Raw genomic sequence first — 26,301 nt, forward strand, 5'->3', positions numbered from 1 at the left:
ACGGCCCTGCCTGTTCCTCCCCTCCGCTTTCTCCCGCCTTTCCCGTGCGGCGGCAGTGGGCGCGCAGTGGCGGTCGGTGGGCGCCAGGGGGCGCTGGATGTCCGGCGGGCGGCGGCGGCTGCGCCATTGGCGGGTCGGAAATGCCGCCAGATGGCGGTTTAGGATTGCGGCTCCGGTGAGCGCGGCCCCCGCCAGCGCCGCCGCCGCCGCCCCGGCCCCGGCCCGCGCCCGCCCGGACCCCGCACGCCAGCCGCTCTGCAGGCTCCCGGGGTGCCGGCTCGGCCCCCCCTCACCCCAGGCGGCGGCTCGGCCTGAGGTGAGCGGGGCGCGGGGGAGGGAGGGCGCTGAGGCGCCGATCCAAGATGGAGGCGCGAGGGGCGGGGGCAGCGGGCCGGGGCCGCTCGCTTGCTCGCTCGCTCGCTCGGTCTACCGCGGCGGCCGGGCCGGGAGCGGGCGCTGCCCGTGCGAGGAGAGAGGAGAAGGGGAGGGGAGGGAAGAGGAGGCGGCGCGGGGCGGGGGCGGCTCCTGCCGGAGCAACGGGTCCCCCGGGCGCGGCGCTCTTCGCCGCCATCTCATTGTCCCCGCCGGGGGCTGCCGGGGGCGCCGGGCCGAGCTCGGCGGCCTCTCCCGCTGCTGGGCCTGCGCCCCGCTCCGGGCGGCGACGGCGGCGCTCCCGCTGCGCGGCCCAGGGCCGCGAGGGCGGGGGTGGCGACCCGGGCAGCGGCGGTGGCGGCGGGGGATGCTCGGGCGGAGCGGGGGTGGCGCTTCCGCTGCGCGGGGCACGGCGGCGGCTCCCGGCCAGCGGCGGAGTTGGTGCCGTGGCCGCGGGGAGGGAAAGTTGCGGGAGCTGGTGGGCAGCCCGGTTCGACTTGACCGGGCTCGACCTGACCCGCCACCTGGGTCCGACCCTCGGGAGGGCAGTGAAAGCGTCCGGGCCCCCTCAGCGCCGCCGGCGTCTGGCTGGCGTCCAGGGAGGGACAGGCGGCGTTGGGAGGCACAGTCTGGGGGTGGATGTGGGCTGCAGTCTTGGAGCTGCGGACCCCCGTCCTGCTGCTTATCCCTGGGATGTTCTTGTGGAGATAGCAGTGGGGCGAGCAGCCCGCCCGGCCTGTCCTGAGGGCGAGAGGCCACTGCTGGGCTTGCCAAGGGAGGCCAGATCTGTGCCATGCCGCGTCGGACTTCTCCTGACCTTTGGGGTGGGAGACGCAACGTGTTGAGCCCGAGGGTTCTGATGGCTACATTGGACCCGGCTCTTGGGGCTGGAGCTAAGAACCTGGCTCCGGGGGAGAAGCCCAGTGTAAGCAATGACCTGTGACCAGTGCTGGGAGATGGAAAATGGCAGAGACACACAGCTGGTGGTCCTGAGCCGTTGGACAGCAAAATAGCAAGAACTTGGCCTAGCAGGGTGGAAGGCTTCAGTAATGGGTACTGGTAACTGGCCTACACTGGGAAGTGGTGGGCAGCCACACTTGACTTTCAGAATGCTCCTAGGGTAGAGTGAGAGGTGTGAGCTGTGGTGGGGTTGAAGCGTGACCTGGGAGAAAGGAAGGAGCATTAATATCCACAGAGCAGCTTAAAGGGATGTGACTGTTAGTGTCAAAAAACCTAGCCTCTGGTAAGAGGGTGTGAGTTTCATTAAACTAAATTGGGATGCTTTTTAGGTATTGGCTATTACTGTTGTGTTTCTGCACGGTGTTGTGGTACGTGAAGCTCTGTAGTGTTAGTCTAGGAGTAGCATTTATTAAGTTGTTGAGGAAAGAAAAGTCTTCTCCAGATCACACTAGTAATTCAGCTGCTCTTGAATTGTGTTACATGTTTGGTGTGATGGATGATGTTAATGTCTGGAGTCAGACATTTAATGACTTGTTTAACTTTTCCATCTTATTACACTAGTGATGGAGAGCTGTGGGGGAAAGGTTAGTCCAGATTTTCTAGATCCAAAGCAGTTTTGCTGTGTCTAGTGAGACTTTATTTTTTCGTTCATCTTTAGACGGCAAAGTGATTCAGTGAGCATTACTGCAGTATAATTCATCAATCCATGAAGAAACCACTGGAGCATGAGGTAGAATATAGGTTGTCTGTCAAAATGTGTCCTAACTGTGGGAAGAAGTTCTTTCTATCGTGGAACTAGAGGCCAGTTTATTCTTTGTGTTTTAGTGTGACTCAACCATGACGCGTTTATGGTGGATAGCCCAAGAACGTGCACGTAGTGCGTGCAGAGGCTTTTAAAGTGGTAAGCCAGCCCATGATGCAGCAGGATTTCCTGGTGAGCATGAGTGGAGGGGCTAACTTCAGGGCTGTGACTAATCTGAGAGGATGTAGTATTTACTTGCCGTTCAACGCAGAGTGTTCAGTTTAAATACTCGGTTGCTACTGCTGACGGACGCGCTTGCAGCGTTTGGAGGGGGGTAGTGGAAAATGGTACTTTTCTGGAGCTGGTCAAACACTTAGAGCTGCTTTTAAATATTCAGTTAAGGACTGGACCACATGGCAGATGACAGCTCTTGGTGTCTGGTGGTTCCTAATGTTATCCAAAATTGGTAAGCTCACTGTAAGAGACACTTTTTATGGCCAAATGTTCACACAAGATGTGCTGTGCCAGAAGCTGAGGGCAGCTGAATTGCTGATGTTTTGTGATTGGGTTCTCCAAGCTTTTCAGCAACTCTCTGTCCAGGCCGTTGTATTGTGCACATTTTAATGTGACCTCTAGTGAAACTGCAGTGCACCTTTTGATAGTTGGGGAAAGTTTATGAACATTAACTATTTGGATGCATTGACAAAATTATCTGTTGTTTAGAAACTCGAGTGAATATTTTTTTGCATCAAAAAAACCCTTCCCTGAAGAAAACCAGATTTATTTTCTGTTCTTTCACTTTATTGCAACGGCTTCCTCTGCTACAAGGTGGCTAAGTATTGGTATTTTCAGCATCATTTCAGTAGGCAGGTGAGCTCATTGCAATGTAAGGAGGCAGTGGGAGAGAAATGTTTAAGTGTGATGATTTCCTTTTACTGTGGTAAGAACATGTCTTTATTGTGAAATTTGCAAATTACACGAAAGACTCAGGGGCCCTGTTGAAAATACAGAAGTGCTTATTCTATAGTTAACACAAGGCATACTGAAAACTCTGAACCTGTCATCTTGTCCACTTAAGTTGTGCAAGAACGTGAAAGACTAAATGCAGATGCAGGGCTGTTGACTGGGTAGTTGAAGGTCTGGCTCTCCCCAGGTGATTGGTGAGGCTGTGACTTCTGATGCTTGGAGTCAAAAGTAGAAGGTGCCAAGATAAGGATGTGCCTTATCTAAATCTGATTTACTGGCTTCAGGACTTGAAATGGCAACCCAAATCTGTAAGGTACTTCATGCTTCTTTAAAGTTTTGAGGGCTGGCTTGTAGTCATTCAAATTGGTCACTTGGAGCTCTGCAACCCCCATTGTAGATTGCTGTCTCTTGGTTGCACTGCCGCTGTGTTTGCTCATTTGGCTAAAAGTAGAAATCAGTAGTCCTGGTTTTCTTGGAATAGAAAGGGAAATCCTGCGAATTACCAGCAGATAATTGTTTTGTTGTTTCTATCCAGGACATACAGAGAGATGCTTTATTCTTAGCTATGTTTTGCTTTTCCAAGCTGATTTAACTTTGTTGGTTTGGGTGCTGTATATGTGATCTGAATACAGCAACCTATTTCTTTGTTCCTTGAGAAAATAGAGGGTTGAAATAATGTTAGGAAGACCCTCAGCCTGAAAATATGCTTCCAAAATCAAGTGCTGTTAGGGAAGGTCCACACTATTTATATTTTTTTAAGCTAGATACCACTTCCAGCTGAAAGAACTGAAGGGAAGGAGCTGCAGAAGGAATCATCTTGGTTCTTGTTTTGTAGCTAGTTGCTAATGTCTGTGATTTACTCTTAAACACCTGGTTGTAGGTAATGATTTCACCACTTGACAACTTGTGTATCATTTGTGAGAGAATACTGAGTAACTTCAGGGTCTTTTACTGCCTGGTTTTGATGGTTCTGCAACACTTCCTCGTTTGCATCTCTGCAGGCATTTTAGTATTTTGGGAAATACTTTAAAATAATAACAGCATGCTTGAGATAGCAGGCTGCCTTGGACAATAGATTCATAGAGGTTACTGAGCCCAGGCTGTTACCATGTGTATCCTCTTTTGAACTGTAGGTTCAGTGTCACTTGATAAATTTGGTAACTCTGTCGTATCACACAACCTCAAAGCCACCTTATTTTAGAAGAAAAAGCCCATTTATAAACAGGGATAATTCCTCATTTGATACAAATGATGCAAATACAAAGTCGTTCATCTCTTCAGGTATCTGACTTGGATGCGTGCTGCTCTCTATGTACCCAAAGATGGAGAATTTTGGCTAGTTGAGAGCTGCCAAAGGCTCATCCTGTGATCATGATGCTGGTCCCTGCCCAGGATGGATTTATGGTCACAGTCTACATGCAAAATAAGGCACTGGTTGCATTACATTGTTTGATGGGACAGGCCTCTCAGCTGCAGTTGCCAGCATTGTTGGACACAAGAGCTGGTGTGGGAGTGTATTCTGACTTCCAGTTACACAGTTATTAATCATTTATTGCAGAATTAAGAGCAAGAGGTGGAATTCATAAACCTGTCCTGTGCCTCAAGTGAAAGGCAAGTTGTTTCAGGTGGCTCCCTGAAGTAATGGTTTACTAGAAAGCAGTATGAGGCAACATCGAGACAGCTCCGTTCCTTGCTGTGCAGGATTTCAGTGTAATACATGCTGTTTATTCTATGAATAAATCTAATCAGTCTATCTTCTGTAACTCTCTGTTTAGCAGGCTTGTATTATATTGGCTGGCTAGCTGAATGAAAACAGTGTTGACAGATTGTTCAGCTCAGAGGGGAAAAAAAAAAAGTCTTTGTAGAGTTCTATAAGAATAGACCTTATGTGTCAGAATTGTTTCTAAATGTCAACTATTTTTCTACAATAAAATAATAAAAGTCATTTTTTTATGTACTAGAATGTAGCATGTGGTGGTGTTTTTTGAAACAAAAATCAAATGACAAGCTGGGAATCAGCTCTCCCCCGCTTGAAGGTTTCTGCCTTCTTTTTAGGGTTAGAATCCCCTAGGACCAGGAAGTTACCAAGGTGTTTTCTAAGTGGAAAAGAATTTTTCTTTCTGAAAAAATTTCCATCTGAAATGAGTGCTAAATACACTGGGTTTACATTATTATTTTCTTAGATCTGTTCAGTAGGGCAACAAGAGCTTGTTCCTGCCAGTGGAATTGTACAAGAGGGTTGAGCTGATCTGCCAGCCTGCCGCAGCTGAAAGACAGATCTCTTTCTCCACAGCTGTACAGTTCTTGCCTTTCCTTTGTGCTAATGATGATGATGGCTTGACCTTTCCTTGAACTAGTGATGATCAGTGTCTGGCAAAACCCATCTGCTTCGGAAGGGTATTTTTCTGCCAGGTGAATTAATTCAATCGGGCCAATAGGCTAAGGGGTTAAGAGAGGTGAGGCAAGGTCAATGGCAAGAATATTTCTGTCAAAGGTGATTCTGGAGTTGGAAGCCTTTACTTTCTCAGGTGGGAAAGCCAAACTGACTCAGCTGCGTACACTTGCCCTGGGTGGCAGTGCTCAGTGTGGAACCCTTAACTCTGTGTGACATTAGGATTCCTGTGGGAAGCTCTCTTACTGAATTCCCTCTGCCAGCTTTGCTCTCTGTAGACTGTGTTCATTCTTCCATTCCTTGCAGCTGGTCTCGTCTGCCTTACCATGAATAACTTGGTGGTGTCAGCAAATTGTTAGCATTCACCTCCTTCTCCAGATGGAAGAGTGTCTCAAACAGTTTGGGCTCCAGCCCATTCCTGTGGGACTTCACTGGTGGCCTTACTCTATTGTCAGAAATGACCATTTGTTTTGTTCTTTGTTTCCTCCCTTTTAACCAGATAACCTACCCGCAAGGCCTTTTATTGCCATGGCAGCTTCATTTCTTTGAGAGCCTTTTGTTAAATGTCTCTTGAAGATTAAAACAGGCTTAATCAAGTGGAGTCTGTCAGTGCCTGCGTAGGGGAGGTCTTCTTGAAAACTCCTGTGGGTTTGTGGAACTTGACTGACTTGTACAAAAGTGGAGCTGATTTCCTGGTTAAATGCTGTCTTTCCTTTAGCTGTCTCCTGATGTATCTTCTAGAATCGTTTCTGCTAAGTCAGCCTTACTAGACTGTAGCATCAGAGTTGTGCTAGGTGAGAGAGTAAATGCAATAATTAAATGTGCTCAAACATTTGAAGACTTGATTTACGTGGCTTCTTTGGTGTCTTAAGACACTTGTTTTTCCTGTACCCTTACTTTACTGTGACACTGGGAGAGAATGAATCACTCTTCTTAGAAGTTAGTATTTGTAAAAATGTAGAGGAACTTAGATATTTTGGGATCTCCTTTTTTCCTGAGTTCTTTGGAAATTGGTCTAGGGACTGAAAATTGATACCAGGAATTGGAGAAAAGGACAGAGAGAAGGGTGTGCACACAGAATGCAGTCACGTAGGCCTCTTTCTGTTTGGTACTATCTGGTTGAAGCCCCCCACAAAACAATATGGGTTGCAGTAATGTTGTAAAACTAATCATAGAGTTCAGGGAGTGGAAGTCACCACTGTACAGATTATCCTTGCTTGCAGAGTGAAGTTTTAAGGGTCTGCCTTCCTTTGACTACTTCTAAACTCTGCTCAGTGATCTGTAATGTTTGTGTTCTGTCATAATGGTCTAAGAGTGAAAAAGGAGTGAAGGCAGAGACTTGAAAGGGTAGGGATTGCTACCAAGCCTTTTGAAGGACTTCTCTGAAAGATTGTGACATTTTGGGTACTCTGTCCTTGTAGTTGCAGATGGTGGTTTGTTTCTTCTTTATCTCCTTTCTCTTCCACACTTCCAGTGTTTTTCTTCAGCTCTTTGAGGCTTTTTCGATTTTAGGGCTAGTTGGTTGTTCTACTTGTATTTTATAGATCAAATCTGATGTCTCCTTTCTCATCCCTGTGATTTGTGTGGGCTTGTGCATACTTGTGCCTTCCTTGGTCACGTGGGTGGCTTTTTATGCTTTTTAAGCAATGTTTTGCTTCTGTAAGCTCCATTTGGAACAGTTTTCTCTGCCAAAGTGATACAGTGGGGCTGAAATTTAATTAATGTTTCAAAATGTTGCAGGGAAATTTTGAATACTGGTTATTATGCTGTTGTACCTGAAGAGGAAGAGATGCACAATGAATCCAGAACCTGAAGAGACCTGTGGGATATTGTACTATTCCATTAAAGATGTCCAGTCTGAATTCTGGCAGTACTGTCCTTTTGCTGAAATGGAAGAGGTGATGATAGGTTGGATGTCAGTGAGAATTTGTGATTGAGTCCTGTCAAATATCCCCAAAGCTGGAGTGTGACAAGTGGAGTCTTCAGAGTGGAGCAGAAGGGAGGCTGTTCTGTACAGCCTGTCCCATGGCTCAAAGATTTCCTCGCTTAGCTGTGCTGTTACAAGTGAGTGGGAGAGCACAGGCAATGAAGTTAGTTGAATTTCAGATACAGCCTATGGTGTCAGCACTGTCAGAAACTGAATGGAAATTAAATGCCCCACTTCTCACCTTTTTTAGTATGTTCATTATCCAATCGTTGCAGTTTGGGTTTTTTTTCTCAAAAGAAACTGGAGAAGTTGCTTGTTCTTTGCTTTGCAAGAGGAACTGTTTCTGTGTCATAGTATCATAGTATCAGTCAAGGTTGGAAGGGACCACAAGGATCATCTAGTTCCAACCCCCCTGCCATGGGCAGGGATACCCCACACTAGATCAGGCTGGCCAGAGCCTTGTCCAGCCTCGTCTTAAACACCTCCAGGGACGGCGCCCCAACCACCTCCCTGGACAACCCATTCCAGGGCTTCACCACTCTCATGGTGTGTGTGTGTACCTATAGAGCACCTGTGCTATGGAGTGAAGCCCAGCTTTGTGAATTCTTACTGCCTGGCTGAGGTGCCTGTGGAATTGTCAATTTCTTGTCTTTGAGCTGAAATATTAATGTCATAGCCATTAAAGCTGGTAAACCAAACCTTTCCTCTTGGGATGCCTTCCTTTTCTGATTTCCCATTATTGTTTGTTGATTTAGAGCTTCTTGGTGTCCAGGTAGGAAGTTGTGAGGGAAAAGATGAAGGTGTCTATAAGGAGTAAGAGTCAAGGAAAAAGGAGGTTGCATTTGGGTGGTAAGGAGAGGAACTGTCTATTGTAGCTACTGTTACAGTTTCCTAGGTATTTTGTTTTCTCTAGGCAAATGCATTGTTACAAAACTGCTAACCCTGAAAGTATCCTTTCCAAAACCTGCAGACCTTTTTTTTCTTAGATACTTCTGTCGGGACTTTATATCTGAGCAGCGCTGGGCCTTTTCCAAGGGTGTTTTTGCTCACATTCTGCATTCATGCAGAGCTTGGATGTCTCTCTTCATGCCAGGGTATGCCACTAGTACTTCCTGTAGGAAATTCCGAGGTTTTGCTGCTGTATGTCACTGATGTAGTTAATTTTGTTGTAGAGTACATAGCTAAGAAGAACCTTTACACATCTTACTTGCCCATAAATTTTTGGCAGTCAGATGCTTTGTCCTCTCTTCCTCAACCAACTTCCTCGACCTTAAGTCATGCTTTTGCTAACGCCCACATCTGGAGTTTAACCATTGTATCGTATCCTGAAGGCAGTGCGTGTTGCTCCTTTGTAAGTCATGTTTGCATTCACACTATGTCAAAGGATAATGATTTTCTGTGACAGTAGTCACAGAAAGCGTTCAGCCTGTGGGACAGTTTGCACTGACTAACAGTTCTCCAGTTCTGATCTCTTCATCTACAGGACTGGTAAATGGGCAAGAAGCACCTGTGGAAAATGTTACAAAGTGTCATTAATTGTGTTTATCCTGTTTGGATCCTGAACGTGTGCGCAGGTTTGCCAGTGCTGGTGGGGGCGAGCGCCACATGGAGAAGTGCATGCAACTAAACTATGATGGAACAAGTACATGTTGAAGAACATGAAACATTGGCAGCTTGCTAGAAGCAGTGATTGCATGGTGAGCTTCCTTTGGACCAAATGAGGTGATGAGGGTGAACAAACCAGACTGCTGCCAGCACGTGCTGGTGGCAACTGGTACAGGAGGTGTCACGTTGAGTGACTGTAGTGCCTGCAGCTCTCTGCTTTTCTTTGAAGTAGCTTGGTTTATATGTCTATTAAAAAAAGCCAGCCCTTTTCACCCTTGGCCATTCTGTTGCCAATATTTGTTGCATGTTGGACTCTTTCAGAGGTGATGCAGAAGAAGAGTATGTCTCAGGTTAGTTGAAGTTCTGTTCTTCCTGCAAGTGCCTGCCTCTGATGTTACCTGCAGAGTTCTCTGAAATGGAGGCTTAAGGTGGGAAGACAAAAAGCTGTGCTGAGGAAAGGAAAGGACATATTAGTAGAATGTTAGAATTTGCCTGAATGTCATTCTTTTGCCAGACTTTCCCTTTTTTTGCAGCAACAAAGACCTAAACTTTAAGATAGAGAGAAGAGCCTTTTGGATACTTTTTTGTCAGCTGTAAGTTCAGGCAGTTAGGGACTGCAGCTGCTGGGGATTTAGTGTTTTTTTTAAATCCTAAAGGGGGAACTTTGGTTATTGTAATGTCAATAGATGGCTCAGATGATGATGCCTGTGGTTGAGATGGCTATTGTCAGGTGGTTACTGAAATCTTCTTTCCAATAATGTGTACCTCTGACAAAACAAATTATTCAGACTGGAAATTCCTGTGTTGGATTTTTAGCTGCAGGCTAATTATTGTTGTTGTGTTTAAACAAAGAATATTTAAATTAATGCTTGTCTATGAGATTAAGGAAGTATTTTTGACTGTGGTAAATACCTGTTTTTCTTAAGGAATTCAGTGGGAAACTCCTGCAGAGGTTTCCTGCTTTAGGATAAAGACCTGCAGTTGACCTGTTCTGTGACTTTAATGTGGTAGCTGTAAATTGTTACTGCAGGGGAGGGAAAAAACCCAACAGAACAACAAAACCCCAAACCAAACCGAGTCCATAAATCTTAACAAGATTGTCTGCAGAACAGTGAGTAGGGATGACAAGATAGGATTCTTGTACTGGATCTGCATTTAGCAGATCTCATTACTGTGCAAATTTTGCATAAGGAGTGGATTGCCAGCACCACTTTGAGAGTAACCTAAAGGGTATCCTTCCAACTCTGGAAGGATAGGAGTTTGAAGGATACCAGTCTGTTACTATTTAAAAACAAGTCATTCCCCTAACTTCCAGGGTTTGAAAACTAGGCCTTGAATTCTCTCTGCTGTCATTAAGTTGCTAGAAGGTGGATTTTGCCAGTCATGTATCTTTTGTGCTGCATTTGTGTTTCTTCCAAAGCATTTAAGTTACTGAGAACTCAAATGATGAACAAATGCTTTCCTTAGCTTTGTTTACGAGAGAACATTTTGTTTTGGCTGAAATCTTCTGGAGCCATTTAAACAGAGACCAGCACAGAAAAATTAGTAAAACTAGCAGAATGTGACATTTTTGTGCTTGAGCAGTTCAAAATGCCAGAGTGCAATGTGAAGTAAAAGAGCAATGTAAACTGCTTTTAGACCTGCCAAAAGCTAAATGGTAATGTGGAGATCACTGTTGTTAATTTAGAGGGTATTATAAAGGTGAGCAAAAGTGTCCAAGTGTAGAACATCTCAGTTTTGTGATGGTACCTGAAGGGAAAGTTGCTTAGTTGGGTGGCTGTTAGACTTTTCTGGTTGTATGGGTATTAACATATTTAGAATTAAGGGGAAAAGCAAACCACAGTATCTGCTAGCAGATCCCAGTGGCTCTAATACTGTGGTTTGCTTTTCCCCTTAATTTTAAATATCATGTTAATACCTGCTGGGAAAAATTGAGGCCTCCCTGCCTCCCCTGTGTGCTGTTCCTTACAATCTTTTTTTTCCTTATTTTCCAGTTAATCAGAATTTTCTTGTTACTAAAACAGATTTAATGTTACAGTATGTTTTCTTGGGGACCACTACCTGAGATGTTCAAGTGGTTAACAGTTTCATGTAATATCTGCTTTGCAGTCTTCTTGCACCTGGCTTTCAAGTAGAAATAGGCTGCTATTTTGTCCTACAGTTCTTCTCCTTTAGAAACAATAGCTTTGTTTTGAAAAACTGCAGTCCTTATCACTTACAGGCTTTGTTCCTCTGACCGGGACATGCTGTGTTGTGAGAATACATGCTATGAAGATTCTTACTGTTGAAGTTTTATTTGGTGAAGGCACTGATGTTGGGGAGAATATTAAAGTGTGCTTATCTAATTGCTTTATTTGAAAATTGTCAGAGATTTTCTGTGTGCATTGCTGGAATCCCTAGTGACATGACTAAATCCACATTCATGTTGCTTTTACAGCCTCTAAGGGGTATTAAAGCTGTGGTGTTCTGCGATCCCTCTCCAGTCTGGTGGTTTACAGTAACAATGGACTTGTACTCGAATGGTTATTTATTTACTTCTACTTTTGTGCCTCTGCCTGGGCTTTCTTTGTTCCTGGAAGAATACTGGGAAAAAGAATGAAGAGAGACCTTGAATTAATCCCTTTCTCTGTCTTGAGGGAAGATCATTTACAATATTCTTGACAGATGCTTGTCTAATCTCTTAATTGGTGAAAATTCCATTGCATTTCTTAAGCATCTTATTCTATGACTTTATAGTCTTACTGCCTTTTCTCCTCCCCCCCCCCATGTTTAACTGACACATTTTACAGTAAACCTTGATTTTTACTTGTTCATGTTCAGCTGTGTCTGATGTACACAGATGTATTTAAGCTCTCTTCCCCCCACGACGATCCTTTCTTTAATGCAAACCATTGTATTTGAGCTTCCCAGGGTTTCCTCATAGATCTTGTTTTCTTCTGATCCACCTGACTGCTTTGTAGACTTTTTCCTGTTTGTTCATATCTTGAAGGCAGGAGCCCTGAACTGGCTATCGTGCTTTAATGATGAAGATGTACTAGTGCTAGGTGGGTGGTTCTGAGTTTGGCAAGCTCTTCACAAGACTCCACTGCTCCGCGGTTATCCTTTTGTTTGTAGTTCATGTAGGGCCTTGCCAGCAGTCCCAGTGTCTGAGATTCTGTGTGAGCCTGTCCTTGGTTGTGTATTTGGATTCACTTTTGAATATGCTGAGAGGCATATTCATCCTTCTCACAAATGGGGAATGAAAAGCAGGATGAGAACCAACATAGAACACAATTGTCACTGGTGAAACAAACTGCCTGTTAGTAAAACCAGCTTCCACTATGTGGTTAGCAAAATGTACAACATAAACATTTTATTAGCTTCTTGGCTGATGTGATCTCATCAAACAGGAGCTGTGGGTTTTATTGCTCTTGTCTTGGAGAATGAAGTCCTTTCTTTTTGATGTTTTTTGCCTGATGCAGTTGTCTGGGTTGCCATTTGATTAGCTGCAGTCTTCAATATTCATGAAGAGCAGTGAAAAAAGAGGCTGCCTTGTTTGTTCAGCATCAAGCTGTAGCAAGCATACATGGAACATCGGTTTCTCTGCACCCTTTGATTTTTTTAAATGCTGTGGTTTTGGTTAGCGTAAAATGGTACAAATCTCTGTGACTGCTTCTGACAATGCAGAAAGAGGGTTTGCTTTTTCCTGGTAAAGCTATAGTGGCAACTTTAAGAGAGAATTAAACAAACTGGGAAAGAAAATGTTTAAATATATGTTTAAGTGGAAAAGGGATACATGTAATGTGAATACAGTCTCTTTTTACAGCCTTCATATAAAATTTACCTAACAAACAACTGTCTTCCAGCATGAGCACTATTTGCAACTTCTGTTTCTTTCAGACTGTAGGTATTTTTGTTCCAAGTAGGGGTGTTTTGAGCCTTGAAATAGATCTTCTAGTTATGACTTAATCAGCAACATTTGTTTATTAACTATTTGGATCCTGACTTTTTCAAACAGCAGTATTTGTTTCCTTCTGAATGTGTATATTTCAGTGAATAGCTTCAGACATAGGCCTGGATTGTTACTCTATGGTTTAAGTGCAGCTGATTTGAAACTTGGATTTCATTTCTTGTTTGCTGCTTTGGAAACTGTCTCTTACTGTGTTTTACAAGCTGTTTTTTCTTGGGACTTTTAATAGACTTAGGATGAAGACTCAGATTTGCTATGGAACTAGCTTGTGTCTGCCAAGTTCAGTTCATTTAGCAGCTTTATATTGATAGCATGCCTAACTGCTGCCTTTAGTGCATTTTTGTTCTCAATTAGTGTTTTCTCACTCTTTTTTTTTTTTTTAGGTGACAGTACTTCCTATCACCTTTCTGCCCTCCTGTCACCCCAAGCATTTGCATTTGACTGATTAGCCTCTTCCCTCCACCCTTGTCGCTTCCGCCGCATGCAGTTTGGCTCCTGCTTGGAGCAGGAGGTCATCTGCCTGGCAGGACTGAGGGGATAGTTTCAGGCCATGCCTCTCTTGTAGTGAACAAGTGTTCTGTACAGCTCTCACCAGAAAAGAGGGGATGTTCATGTTTGACTTAGCAGTTACAAAGCTGCCTGCAGTTGCCAGGTTGTGAGAAGCTGCTAAGTTTGTACTGTGTTTTTGGAAGCACACTGAATTTGAAATTTTTTAGCAGAACAAGTTTTTCAGTAGTGGAAAAAATAAGACAGTGGTTAATTACTCCTGTGTCCCCTCTGTAAGCCTTAGTTCTGTGGCATTGTTAGCTGTATTTTGCTCTGCTGTTTCTTTGAGGGTAGTTGTTAGTAGAGGCATGTTGGAAGACAGGTATCTCTGCAGGTTGGAATAGTTTGTGGTCTAATGTATAATAATTGTGATACTGTGGTTTGCTTGGGGGTAGAGAATTAGGTGGTGTTTTGATTCTGTACTGCTGGGGCAACCACATTTTATACTGTGGCTCTCAGCCCCGTGCTTTGTACTGCAATTGAGCTTTTTAGTAGATGTAATGGTATGTAATACAAGAGTAAACTCCCTGACAATGTGGATTTCTTCCCTATCATTGCAACTGGGAGACCATCAGTACTTGATTTTTCAAGTATACCACCCAGAGGATCTCACCTCCTCCATCACCTTACCAATATAGTGGTAGGAAGAACCTAGTGATCAGTCTCTTACTTTCCATTGTAAGAGCTCTTTCTTATCTGAAATTTAAGAAATCTAACAAAAGAATAATAACATAATAAAGCTTAACAACCACCAGCTGGGAGGGGAAGCTAAAAGACTAAATATGGGGTATAACAACTTGAAGCAGAATTTCTTGCTTCTGACAGCGAAGAATTAGATCGTTCAGTGTTAGGAACAAGAATCTCACCAGCTAGCTGACAAAGTGATTTGTCCTCAAAATCATTCACTGTGGTTAGGAATTGCCTTTTTGACCTTAAGGATTAATTTTCCTTTGTAACCTGGGGGTTCTGATCCCAAAAGAGATTATGGGCTTTAAAAGTTCATTTCAGTCTTACCTTGGGCTTGTAATGACAATAGTTGCTTGATTACAGGAAACCATTTTTATATCAATAAGTCAGAATTTAACTGCCATACTCACTGTTTTCTCTTCCATTTCCCTTTAACACAGTTTTATCCCAGGCTTCATCAATCTGGGAGTTTGGAAGCAGGTCACAAGTTAAATTGAACATTAGAGAACAGTCACTAATAAACATCCCTGCAAATGTTCATCTTTAAATAAAAATAATTGTAAATTCCCCTTCTATTAAAAATGGTACTTAAAGACGTGTTCAGGTTCCCATTTTCCGAGTGAATTCAAATCTCACTCTGTTTCCTTTTTTCCTCCTTTGGCAATTAACCTTATGGCTCATGCTCCCAGATTGTTGAGTAAGGTCCACTAGTACTGAAAATGACAACCTTTGTTCAAGTGTCTCTGACAAACTGCATTTTCAGGTTGGAGAAATACCATCTCTCTTCGAAGAAAACATGCATGCTTCTGTTACAGAAACTAACTGGTCCATTTCTGCTCACCAGTATTGATGGGTTGTGACTTCTTCCTTTGGGGAGTAGTTGAAAAACTTGTGGAAGAGACTTATGTACCCACTGGTAAGGAACTCAGAAGTTCCGCCTCAACACCTCCACCTCTTGACTGTGAGGGTGACAGCACTGGAACAGGCTGCCCAAAGACGTTGTGGAGTCTCCTTCTCTGGGGACTTTCAAAGCCCACCTGAATGTGTTCCCATATGACCTGCCCTGGGTGATCTTGCTCTGGTCTCTGGAGGTTCCTTCCAACCTCTAACATTCTATGGTTCTATGAACTTATGGAACTTTTTCTAGCTTAAATTACAGGTTTCTCTCAGCATTGCTCTCTGATGGTAGGTGAGATGTTTGAGCTTTGGTGTGGGAAATGTTGCTGAAAGTAATTACTGTTGCATTTTGCACTCTTAATCTGTGCAGTGTACCTGGAAGGTGGCTGTATTGACTGCAGACAGCTTCTGAGTAAAACACAGGCTCAAAAGTGTTGAAGAGCTCCTTGAATTCTAACTGTGAAGGAAGGTTCAGGTTTTGGGTGTGGACAGCATTTGGCTTCACTAGTGTGTTCATCAATAGGTCTGGCATTAGACCAGCCTTTTCTGTAAAAGCTGCACTATCTGCAAGTTCTATCAGACAGAAACAAGCCTTTGAAAATAGTCCCTTTTGATCCATTGATACTTCTGTGGTGTTCCTACATTGGAGTAGGAACTTAATTGCATTGGTTCAATGTGAACTAGTGAATGTCCTAACACTGCATACTCCATATATCTCTTCTAGGAGCCTCTTTCTTGACTGAGAGTCTAGTTGTTAGATTAGTATTGGGAGTTTTGTTACTGTGAAGGAGTCTTGGAAGTTCCTGTGGTCAAACACAGATTGGCAGCCCTGCAGGGGAGGGAAAACTGGATGTATTTTGTCAGTGCTACGTGCTGGATAGGTCATGATCTCAGAGCATAAAGGCAGTGGGAAAGCTGTGGTTATGTGTATCAATGAAGCAAATGCAGTGACATCTAAATTCAGTTCCCACCGAAGAAGAAGGCAGATGTATTACAAATGTGTCATGTCAGATCTGCTCATAATACTCCTGTCTACTCTACACTGTTTAGGCCTCCTTATATTTCTGATTCTGAATGGAACCTGCAGAAATAAAGTTTTAGACATAAATCAACTTCACACTTTTTTTTTAACTGAAATGATATAAGGAAGGAAAGAAAACTAACAACCTGGGCTTAAAGAGCAAAAAATGCAGCCAAGCACGGTGTTTTGGCTTAATGCATTCCTGTAAATTCCCTGGGAGCTCCCTCTTCAAGAGTTTTTGTACTTAGGATGGATTTGTGGTTTTCAACATGTGTGTTTCAGAACATTGAACACACCTGCTCTAAGCATACAGTGAAGCCCAAGTGTCAGCCTGCAGGTAAGACAAGTGCTTTCCATGGGAAAGGGAGTTCCTAGGAAACAAGTATCACACAGTGTCACTAAGGTTGGAAGAGACCTCAAGGATCACCCAGTCCAACCTGTCACCACAGACCTCATGGCTGGACCATGGCACCAATTCCCATTGTTGCTGGAAAAAAGCAGTAAGCCTGAAGGAGTCAGTTTAAAGAATGTCATCTGTTTCAGTTTCTCCCTTAGCAGTATTAAGACCAGTTTTAGTAATGTTTTCTGTAAAGAAGTGTAAAAATCGGTGATGGAAACTGCTGAGGAGTTGCACAGATTTTGAAGCACGCATTTTCTGTTGGGTTGATTCTTCCTGCCAGGTATGGCAAGGCCAACTGTCCATGTAGCACATGTGTTCTACTTTGGAAATGTTTAGTGGATTGGGTTAGGTTGATAGCCTGTTTTGCCAGAGATACTACAAATGCACATTAAATCAGCATTATCCTTATTGAAAAACATTACTTAGAAGGCGAGCTATGACAGAGACAGGAGAATATGGTAATCACAGTAGAACAGGTCAGGCTGAGTTAGAGAATAAGAGGTGAGATTGCTCTTGTCGTTCCTGCTGGTCATGGTCTCAGAATTGATTAGGGTAGTGTGGGATTTGAAATGTGTAATTAATGATGAAAAGGGCCACTAGCAATTTGGACTGTATTCAACGTAGAGGGTATAATGAAGTAGGGAGGTGAGCTCCACCACATTAAATGGGAGAACTTGTCACATCTACAGTATTAAAAAGCTGTCTTAGTATTAGAAAAGTGCAGTGGTACTCAGTAATTTACTTAGCATTAAAAATCTGAATAAGATAATTAAGGGTATTAAAATGGCTGCACACAAAAAAAGAGTATTGGAAGTTTATGAAAGCTCTAAGCAGTAATTAAGGATGCTATTTTCATATCTCAAGTTCATTAAAATTGAGCAAAGAAAATTCTTCCTGCAGCTCATGAGGGAAAATGTAAAAGGGAAAAAATCTGCTTTTAACTTCTTATCTCTCTGCTGGATTTAGTTAAATAACTCAAACATGGAGCTAGAGTATTCTCTTCTCCTGCATAGTATAATTTGGTGTATTCCCATGTCCTTGCTAAAGCTGGAGAAGATAGTCCTTTGCACGCTTATCTAATTTTATACTTCAGCTGATAGGGGATTAGAAACTATGTGGTGGAATTTTTTGTCTGCTCTGTATTTTCTGAGGCTTTTTCTGTTTTAGAGCTCCTGAGATCATGGTTGCAATAAAACCTCTGCTTTTCTGCCTAATCAAGCAGCTTCCTTGTTTTTAGCTGGGGAAAGATTTTTGGCACCCTTTTCTCAAGCTATCCTTGCTGTAGCTGTCAGGTTCCTGCTGTTCAGATAATGACCATTTCCTGAAGAAATCGAAGGGAAGCTCTGTTTGTAGCAGCTGGCTCTGGATGACACTTGGTGCTGGAGCTGCCTAACTGAGCAGGAAGAGAAGATCCAAGCAAAGTCCCCATCAACCTGTAGACCTTTGGATATGTTCAAACAGTAGCCAAGAAGCTGCTGGGAAATGGGAGGAATCTTGTTGGCAGGAAGTTCTCTAGTCTCACAAATGTCTTCAAAAGCTTACCAGAACCTGTAGTGGGTTATTCTGAATGTTGAGTTACATCTTGTCACCTGGAAAGGTACTTTTCTGAAAGTGTTTTTGACCCATCCACCTTCTCCCTTTCCAGTAATGTAATTTTCGATCTTCTGTGGGACATTGAGTTGGGTTAAGGAAATAGAATGGGACCTTTCAGTTTGCCACCACTTTATTCACCACTTTCCACTGGTGACAATCAGGGTTTTTCCTTTTATGTGCTGCACTCCCACCTCCCACCCCCTCACTCCCCAGCTAAAATGTAGGTGTTCTTTGTCTAGTGTATGTTTCTGCCGTTCACAGTTTGTGCCACTGCAGCAAAGCCTTACAGAGATGAGTCTGTGAGCAGGTTTGAAGGCTAAGGCCCTTTGAGGCCAGGGACCTTGGAGATGCTGACTAATGAACTGTGTCTATTGAGGACTAATTTTTCTTTACAGAAATCTGTGTTTATTGATGAGCAATCTTTGATTAGCATTTGGTGCTCATGACCACCAAGACCTCTTTCCAAGAATGCAAAATACATGAGGAAAATACGTGGAGAAAAGGAGGCTGAGGGGAAATCTTGCTCTCTACAAATCCCTGAGCCGGGTGGGGCTTGGTGTCTTCTGTCTAGTAACAAGTGATAGGGTGAGAGGAAATGGCCTCAACAATAATAATAATAATAATGATAATACCAGGTTAGAAGAGACCTTCAAGATCATCATGTCCAACCCATCAACCAATCCAACCGACCTAAACAACTTAACCATGGCAAGTTGCACCAGGGGAGGTTTAGGCTGGATGTTGGAAGAAACCTCTTCCTTGAGAGGGCTCTCAAACACTGGAACAGGCTCCCTGTGGAGGTGGTTGAATTCCCATTCCTGGAGGCATTTCAAAGAGGCAAAGATGTGCTGAGGGACATGGTTTAGGCCCAAACTTGGTAGAGCTACATAATGGTTGGACTCAAAGGTGTTTTCCAATGGAAACAATTCTGTGATTTGCATCAAAATCTGAGCTGTTCTATGTTCAACTGAAATTCCACTCCTAAATGGAGTTTGAATGTGTCAATTTCTTTTGAAACAAAATAGGAGAATCAGTTTTGTATGTCACTGAATGGATAATGCTGGAAATGTTTTAACTCAAAATTGAGTAACAGAACGAATTTTGTGCTCACTGCACCTTCCTTGAGAAGTATTTTCCTTGGGAAATATTTCTGAAAGATAAAGCTTTTAATTTATTTGGCTTTTCCTCAAATTGAAAGGAAAGTGCTTTTTCTTATTCCATATGGCTGGTGCAAGTGAACAGATATTACCTTGACCACTCAATTAAATTCTCCATAAAATAGTGCCAGTGCTACTAGAGCACTCCTCCTCTGCACTACTTCATTGTGCTGTTTAGCACAATGAAGTGCTCTTGGCAGGACTGTGATCAATACAGTGCTTCATAATTTCTCAGGATAGATTCAGACTTAATGTGAGTATTCCTGCATAACATTCAGGATTCAAACAGGATAAATAAATATTCCCTGGAAACAATTACACTGTTGGTTCACTAAGAAGACAAAAATGACTTTTTCTCAACCTTGAAGCTGCTTCTCATCCTGAAGCCTTCTTTATCAAGTTGTCTGCATTCACTGACGTGTTTTGTTTGTATTACCAGAGAAATCATTAGCAGCTTCCTCTTCTCTGAGATTATTGTAGTTTCTTAAAAGCCAGTTTTATTTAAGCAGCCAAGTATTTCTAAATGTTCTGTTTACAGATGATCAGCTTGGAAGATGACTCTAAATCTGATTGTTAGTGTGGTTGAAGGGTAGCAGACATGGGTGTTCTCTGCATATACATCTTTCCTCAGGTCCTGATGTTGAGCAGTGGGAGTTTTTTAAACCTGTAATGTTGAACTCTGGGAATTTACTTTTGGTCACTGGAAAATGAATTGAGTTGGGCTAAGGTGTGTGTTTGAGAGGAACATTTAGCAGATTGTCATTTATTATTTATTCCTTTATTAGAAGGCAATCCTTCGTGTGGTGATGTTTCATTCACTGTTTTACCATTAAGAGCTTTATGGCAGCTTCCCAGTTGGTTTCCATTCAGGCAGTGGAGTTTTGTGGGGATAGACATTACCTAGGAAATTACAGAGGGGTGGAAGATATCTCTGAACATTTTCATGGCTATTACTTACGTCTTCAGTTGGTGTTTTAGTTTTGTCAGGGGTACTTTGAGGTTTTTGTCAGCCAAGTGAGTGCAAGGTTTAGATTTAAACCTTTTAAAGAGATATAAACTGTTTGCTAACCTATAAACTAGTAAGAGAATGTGTTTTTTCTTGGGATTGTAAGGTGGTGTGCTTATGAGCAAAAAATGCTTGTCCAATGGAAATACTTGCTTGAACCGTCTCCTTTCCCTAATTTTTGAGCTTTTTTCCTTCTCCTAAATATAAATAAACAGAAGGGCAAAATGATGAGCATGAAATCTTGTGCTACTAGAGCTCTGGGATATTTGAAGTTAGTTATTAAGCTGTTTAATTCTGGAGAATTTTTGAAACAAACATTTGAATTAAGGAACATGTGTTAGTTTGGAAGCAGAGAAATTAATCCTTTAATTCTTCACTATACACTTAATTCCCTGTGTACATTCCAAATGCTTTTAAGGTAACAAAGGAGCCTTAAGAATTTTGGCAAACGTGCTCTTTGGATGGAAACACAAGAGTTTTAGCAACTGTTTTCTTGGGTAATGTCTTGGTTTTTTGTGGTCTGTATAATTTATATCCATGCAGGCAGTCTGATGTCACCTCTTAAAGATTCATAGGTTTTAGTTTGGTTATCTAAGGGTATGCAGCTTAGCATGTGCTTCATTTGCTCCTCTCCCTCCCAGGACAGTCAGCATGGGTAGAGAAGGGGTTGGGAAGCTCCATACAGGAGGGGACAAGGGACATCAGTCTGGGGTGCTTTTGTATTGTTAAATTTTAGTTTAGTTTTTAAATAGAGCAGGCTTCAGACTTTATTTATTTATGGTAAGACATGATATATAAAAGCATTGGAAAGGTTGAGTTACTGTGTGTCTCTTCTGAACCAATGTCAATGGAATTTGGAGGGGATGAAGAGTGTCCAAATGTCAGATTTCTGCAGTTTCTGTAAAGGTAGATAACTGGTTACAGTTTACTCTGTTAATACTATTCCCCCTTCCTCATCCCTCTCCTACATACACATACTTTTTGAAATAAAAGCAGGATCTAAATTGTGGTTACATGTCAGAGAACCCACACAGCTGCAGTACAGTAATCTGTTGAGAACCAAGCTTCATTGTTTCCACAGCTCATGAAAGTGCTGGAAAAGGCAGATATGAGGGAAGAATAAGTATAGAGCAGTCTCAGCTGGACAAACAGCAGAAAGAGAGCTCTTTTATTAGCATGGCAACAAAGACTTCTGGGTTTGTGGTTCCTGCAGACAGCAAGAATGTTCATATTCTGGAAGAAACTCTTCAATACAGTTTAAAACAGAGCAAGTACGTTCTCAGAAGGAATAGAAAAATGCATCTGTACCTTCTTGGAAATCCCTATGAAGTAGTTGATCAGGTACAGGATCTCACTTGGTGGCTTATGATGTGTTCTTGCAAATTTGTGGTGTCTTGTGTTTTTCTTTTAAAGTAGGATTATGTTTGACTGTCCCAAAACTACATAATCCACTTACTGATTTGACTGAGGGAAATCCATGTGCAAGTGCCAAGTAATGTTGCTTGAGATTTTCTTGGTGTCTGGATGAGGAGTTGGTTTAGCTGTTTACTTTTTCAGTAGTAGTTAATATTGTTCCCAAGGGAAAAAAGAACTAATGCACTCATCTGTCACCCTTGGGCAGCCAGGGGTTGCAGGGTGGGGAATGCACGTTGGTCGGTGTAACAGGAAGTTAGGTTTTATTTTACTTTATTAGTAATGTCTAAAATTGTACTGATGACTGGTTTACTTCAAATTTAAGAAGCACTTTATTTGTTTTAAGAAATGTGAGTTTTTTGCAATGTGTCAGCTTACTAGGAGCAGTGATCTGTTCACTTGGGGGGAAAAAAATCAGCTTGTTTGAGGTTTCACGTCAGATTTGACACCTGTTTTCTTCAGTGCCTGCGACAAAAGGAATTATTGCAAGATTGCTAATAAATATAACCTTGTGCAGATTAGTGGTAAAAACCCAAAACAAAGGCAAAAAATCAAAAGCAAGAAAACCCAGTCCTCAAAAGGAAAGCATGATGAGTGCCACAGTCGTATCTTTTAAGAATTAGAATGAATAGAATAAACCAGGTTGGAAGAGACCTTCAAGATCATCACGTCCAACCTATCACCCAACGCCACCTAATCAACTAACCCATGGCACCAAGCACCCTGTCAAGTCTCCTCCTGAACACCTCCAGTGATGGTGATTCCACCACCTCCCCGGGCAGCCCATTCCAATGGGCAATCACTATCTCTGTGTAAAACTTCCTCCTGACCTCCAGCCTAAACCTTCCCTGGTGCAGTCTGAGACTGTGTCCTCTTGTTCTGGTGCTGGCTGCCTGGGAGAAGAGACCAACCTCTGCCTGTCTACAACCCCCCTTCAGGTAGTTGTAGACAGCAATAAGGTCACCCCTGAGTCTCCTCCTCTTCTCCAGGCTAAGCAGCCCCAGCTCCCTCAGCCTCTCCTCATAGGGCTTGTGTTCCAAGCCCCTCACCAACTTCGTTGCCCTTCTCTGGACTTGTTCCATCAAGTCAACATCCTTCCTAAACTGAGGGGCCCAGAACTGGACACAGTACTCGAGGTGTGGCCTAACCAGTGCAGTGTACAGGGGCAGAATGATCTTCCTGCTCCTGCTGGCCACACTGTTCTTGATGCAGGCCAGGATGCCATTGGCCCTCCTGGCTGCCTGGGCACACTGCAGGCTCATGTTCAGCCTACCATCGACCAGCACCCCCAGGTCCCTCTCTGCCTGACTGCTCTCAGCCACTCTGACCCCAGTCTGTAGTTGGGGTTGTTGGGGTTGTTGTAGCCAATGTGCAGAACCCGGCACTTGGATGTGTTAAATCTCATGCCGTTGGATTCTGCCCATCTGTCCAGCCTGTCGAGGTCTCTCTGCAGAGCCTCTCTACCCTCTAGCAGATCAACTCCTGTCCCCAGCTTGGTATCATCAGCAAATTTACTGATGATGGACTCAATGCCCTCATCCAGATCATCAATAAAGATGTTAAAGAGGATGGGGCCCAGCACTGATCCCTAGGGGATCAGTGAAAATTAGCTGTGAGACATATAGATTATTGGGGAAAACAACATGCAAGATTAATTTAAACAATCCATTTTACTATTAGGGCTAATGTGTTCATTTAATAAGAAACTATTGTGTTGGTGGGATCTTCATAGCAAAGCTGGTATCAATGTGGCCTTTTGACTTCCATCTGAATTAAAATGGGAGCCAGAAGACCACATAAATTTTCAATGTTAAACATCACAGTTCAAATTTTTAATGATAATGGTAAATCTTTGTAGAGAGGAAACAGGTGGATATTGTAAACCTTATCTTGTTTATGCAAACTCTAGCACTGTATCTTCTCCAAATAACAAGACAGAAGCAGAGCAGAGGATAAAATATGGAGACTCATTTGGGAGTAAAAAGAACCCAAGAAGTACTTGTACTTAAATCTCTGGGGCCACAAATAAGTTCTGGAGGCTTTTATGGCATGCAATTCAACAGTATACTTCCCCCAAAGTGACTGCAGGCTGCTGCTGAAAGGTTGTGCTAGTTTAACACAGCCTTTTCCCTGCAACACAGTGAGGGGAAGTAACACACTTAAAACTCCAGGTTGAGTTCCAGAGTTGAAGTAACATTTTACTGAATAAATGAGATAATAATAATACAAATGCACAATTATCTTAGCCTGTTTGCAGAGAAAGCACAGCAGAAAGCTGGCAAGCTAAAAACCCAGGCCAGGGACCTGCTCCCCAGTCCTGCTCTGTCCCCCTGCTATCTCAGCAAAAGGAACCCAAAACTCCAGAACCCAAAAGTAGCAACTGGAACAGGAAACCTCTCATGTTACAATCTGAACTTCCAGCCCTATAATACTTTTCTCTAGACAGTGCTTTCATTTTGAAGCTGTCAAGATAAGAACAGCAGCAGATTAATACTCAACCTATGACAAAGATATATCCAGTTTCTTCTCCTTCCTTCTGCCCTCATTTTTTGAACTTTGTGTTCTTGCTGACGTAGGATGTGGCATAGCAATAGTTAAATTTTCAAAGGAATATATTCTGCAGTTGTGACTGTAGTGTTTACTAGCTGGAAATATTTCCTATTTAGAAAGGGAGGACTGGGAAAATCTATGGAGTATTTGAAAACAAAGTAGAGGAGCAGACATTCAAAGGTGATTTTGCTGGTGGACCAGAACTTGGTAGCAGGAATGCAAATGGGGTCACAGAATTAAGAATGGGGGAGGTGATGGAACAGAACAGGGCTTGGGATCAGGGGAAGAAAAGGACTAGGGAAAGAAGTTGTTTTCAGTCAGGGTAGTGTTACTATTGTGGTTAAACCTGTGGGTTTTGAGTAATGATAATTGAAAGTGAGGGAGAGGAAACTGCACCAGGCAAAAAATAGTTCTCACATTGGGGCTGTGGGGAGGAATCAGCTTTCCTGAAGATGCAAAGGAGAAGCAGGAGAACTATCCAGTACGGTCTGGCTGTGCTGGTGGAGAGCTGGAGCTGGCTGTGGCCTTCAGACTGCTGAGGGGTAACTCTGCTCTGTGTGCTTCACCTAGTGCCTGGAGATTATAGGGTGTATGTCAAGATGAGTGGTAATTTCATGCTGATAAAGGAGAAGAACCAGAAGAGAAGTAGATGTGGAAAGCAAATGAGAGCAACTGTAGCATTAAATGTAGATGGTAATGAAAGATGACTTGGTTTGCTTATTCTTGGGTAGTTTTGTTGGAGTAGGATAGAACAACATCTTTGAATAAGAAAAAAAAGCCCCAAACATACAAGGTAGATAAACTAGGCAATTAAAATTACCAAGGGTAACTGCTACAAAACCTAATGGATGTAAATGCAATTGGGAAGGTGAGGATTTGGAGAGAGTGTTCTGGGGCAGTATGGCTTTGCACAAACATTTGTCCTCAGGGCTTACTTCACAAGGCCTTCTTCTGCCCAGTGTGATGCTTTTGTAATTGTAGATGTATTTATACTAGTGTTGGCTGTGGTGATTTTTTTTTTGTTTGGTTGCTTTTGTTTTGGGGTTTGTTTTGTTCAAGGTTAAGGCATTTTGCCTCTTCTTGTTATTTAAAGACTTTATTCCTGAAACTGATCAGCTAAATTCTGGATTAAACAAAAAAAATGAAATCTAGTTTAAAATTCTTGTTATAAAACTTTTAAAAGTTGTGGTTACTGGCATCTCACTGGAAAGGTTAAGGGAAGCGTGATTGTCATATTTAAACAATATTGCTTAACAAGTTCTGTGCTTCATGACTGCTGCCAGCTGTTCACAGGCAGCAGGAAAAAAAAATATCTTCCATCTCAATGTGAAGAAAAGGAACTTTTTTAGGCAATGCTTTTCTTGCTGTTCTTCAGAGCATGAATTGATTATAACTGGAAATGAAGCATTGGTGATCTGTGCTTTTGCCTGCTTTGCACATGTGAACTGACTGCCAGGTGGCTGTCAGAGAGAAGTGCCCTTGTACCTCTTGTCTCTGGGCCTTGCTGTTTGGTGAGCCTGTAGAGATCTCTCAGTTCTCTTGTGATCATACTTTCAAAGTGGCTTCGTTTTATCTGAGCTAGAAGAATTAGTTGTGGTTCAATTTTTAGAAGATCCTTGCTGTTAAATCATGGGTAAGTGGTAAGTCCATATAGAAATTGTTACATGTGTGCAACCAACTTGATGTCCATGGTAGAGCTCATCTAGACTGAGCTGCTTGCTTCCAGGCAGTGTATCTTACTCTGTATTCTGATACCCAAGATGTCTTCCTGCAGGATTTCAACTAGCATCAGTACTTGTTTTGTCGAAGACTGGGTACTGTGAGAACTTAATGCTTATCACAAAGCAGAAAATGCAATGGGAAATTGTTCTTTACCTTTCTTATGTGAGAGCATGAGTTGAATTGGATTTAGAGGATGTGAGGAAGGAAATTGAAATGCTTTTCAAGGTCACATTGGAGCTGAGAAACCACTGCAGTCTTTGTGTGTCACTGACACAGGCAGCAGTTGATGATCATAGAATGGTCTGGTTTGGAAAGGACCTCAAAGGTCATCTGGTCCAACCCCCTCTGCAGTGAGCAGGGGCATCCTCAACTAGATCTGATTGCCCAGAGCCCTGT

At 42.9% G+C, this 26,301-nt stretch overlaps 1 protein-coding gene across 5 annotated transcripts in view; it reads left to right on the forward strand.

The window, feature by feature from the left end:
* Positions 1-143: 143 nt before the first annotated feature.
* The window catches only part of STAG1 (STAG1 cohesin complex component), a 178,718-nt gene continuing 152,560 nt past the window's right edge, over positions 144-26,301 (forward strand). For 3 of the 5 annotated variants that reach the window (XM_068145373.1, XM_068145377.1, XM_068145378.1), the window contains exon 1: positions 144-316. The gene's annotated coding sequence lies outside the window, so the exon portion shown is untranslated. Of the gene's footprint in view, positions 317-8,344; positions 8,454-8,933; positions 9,057-14,986; positions 15,063-26,301 lie in introns of those variants that run through there. The other 2 variants (XM_068145374.1, XM_068145376.1) reach the window with 2 other exon arrangements.

This window comes from Melanerpes formicivorus, unplaced genomic scaffold (assembly GCF_026170545.1).
Source record: "Melanerpes formicivorus ecotype bairdi unplaced genomic scaffold, bMelFor1.0.p_v2 SCAF_12, whole genome shotgun sequence".
Classification (NCBI taxonomy): domain Eukaryota; kingdom Metazoa; phylum Chordata; class Aves; order Piciformes; family Picidae; genus Melanerpes; species Melanerpes formicivorus.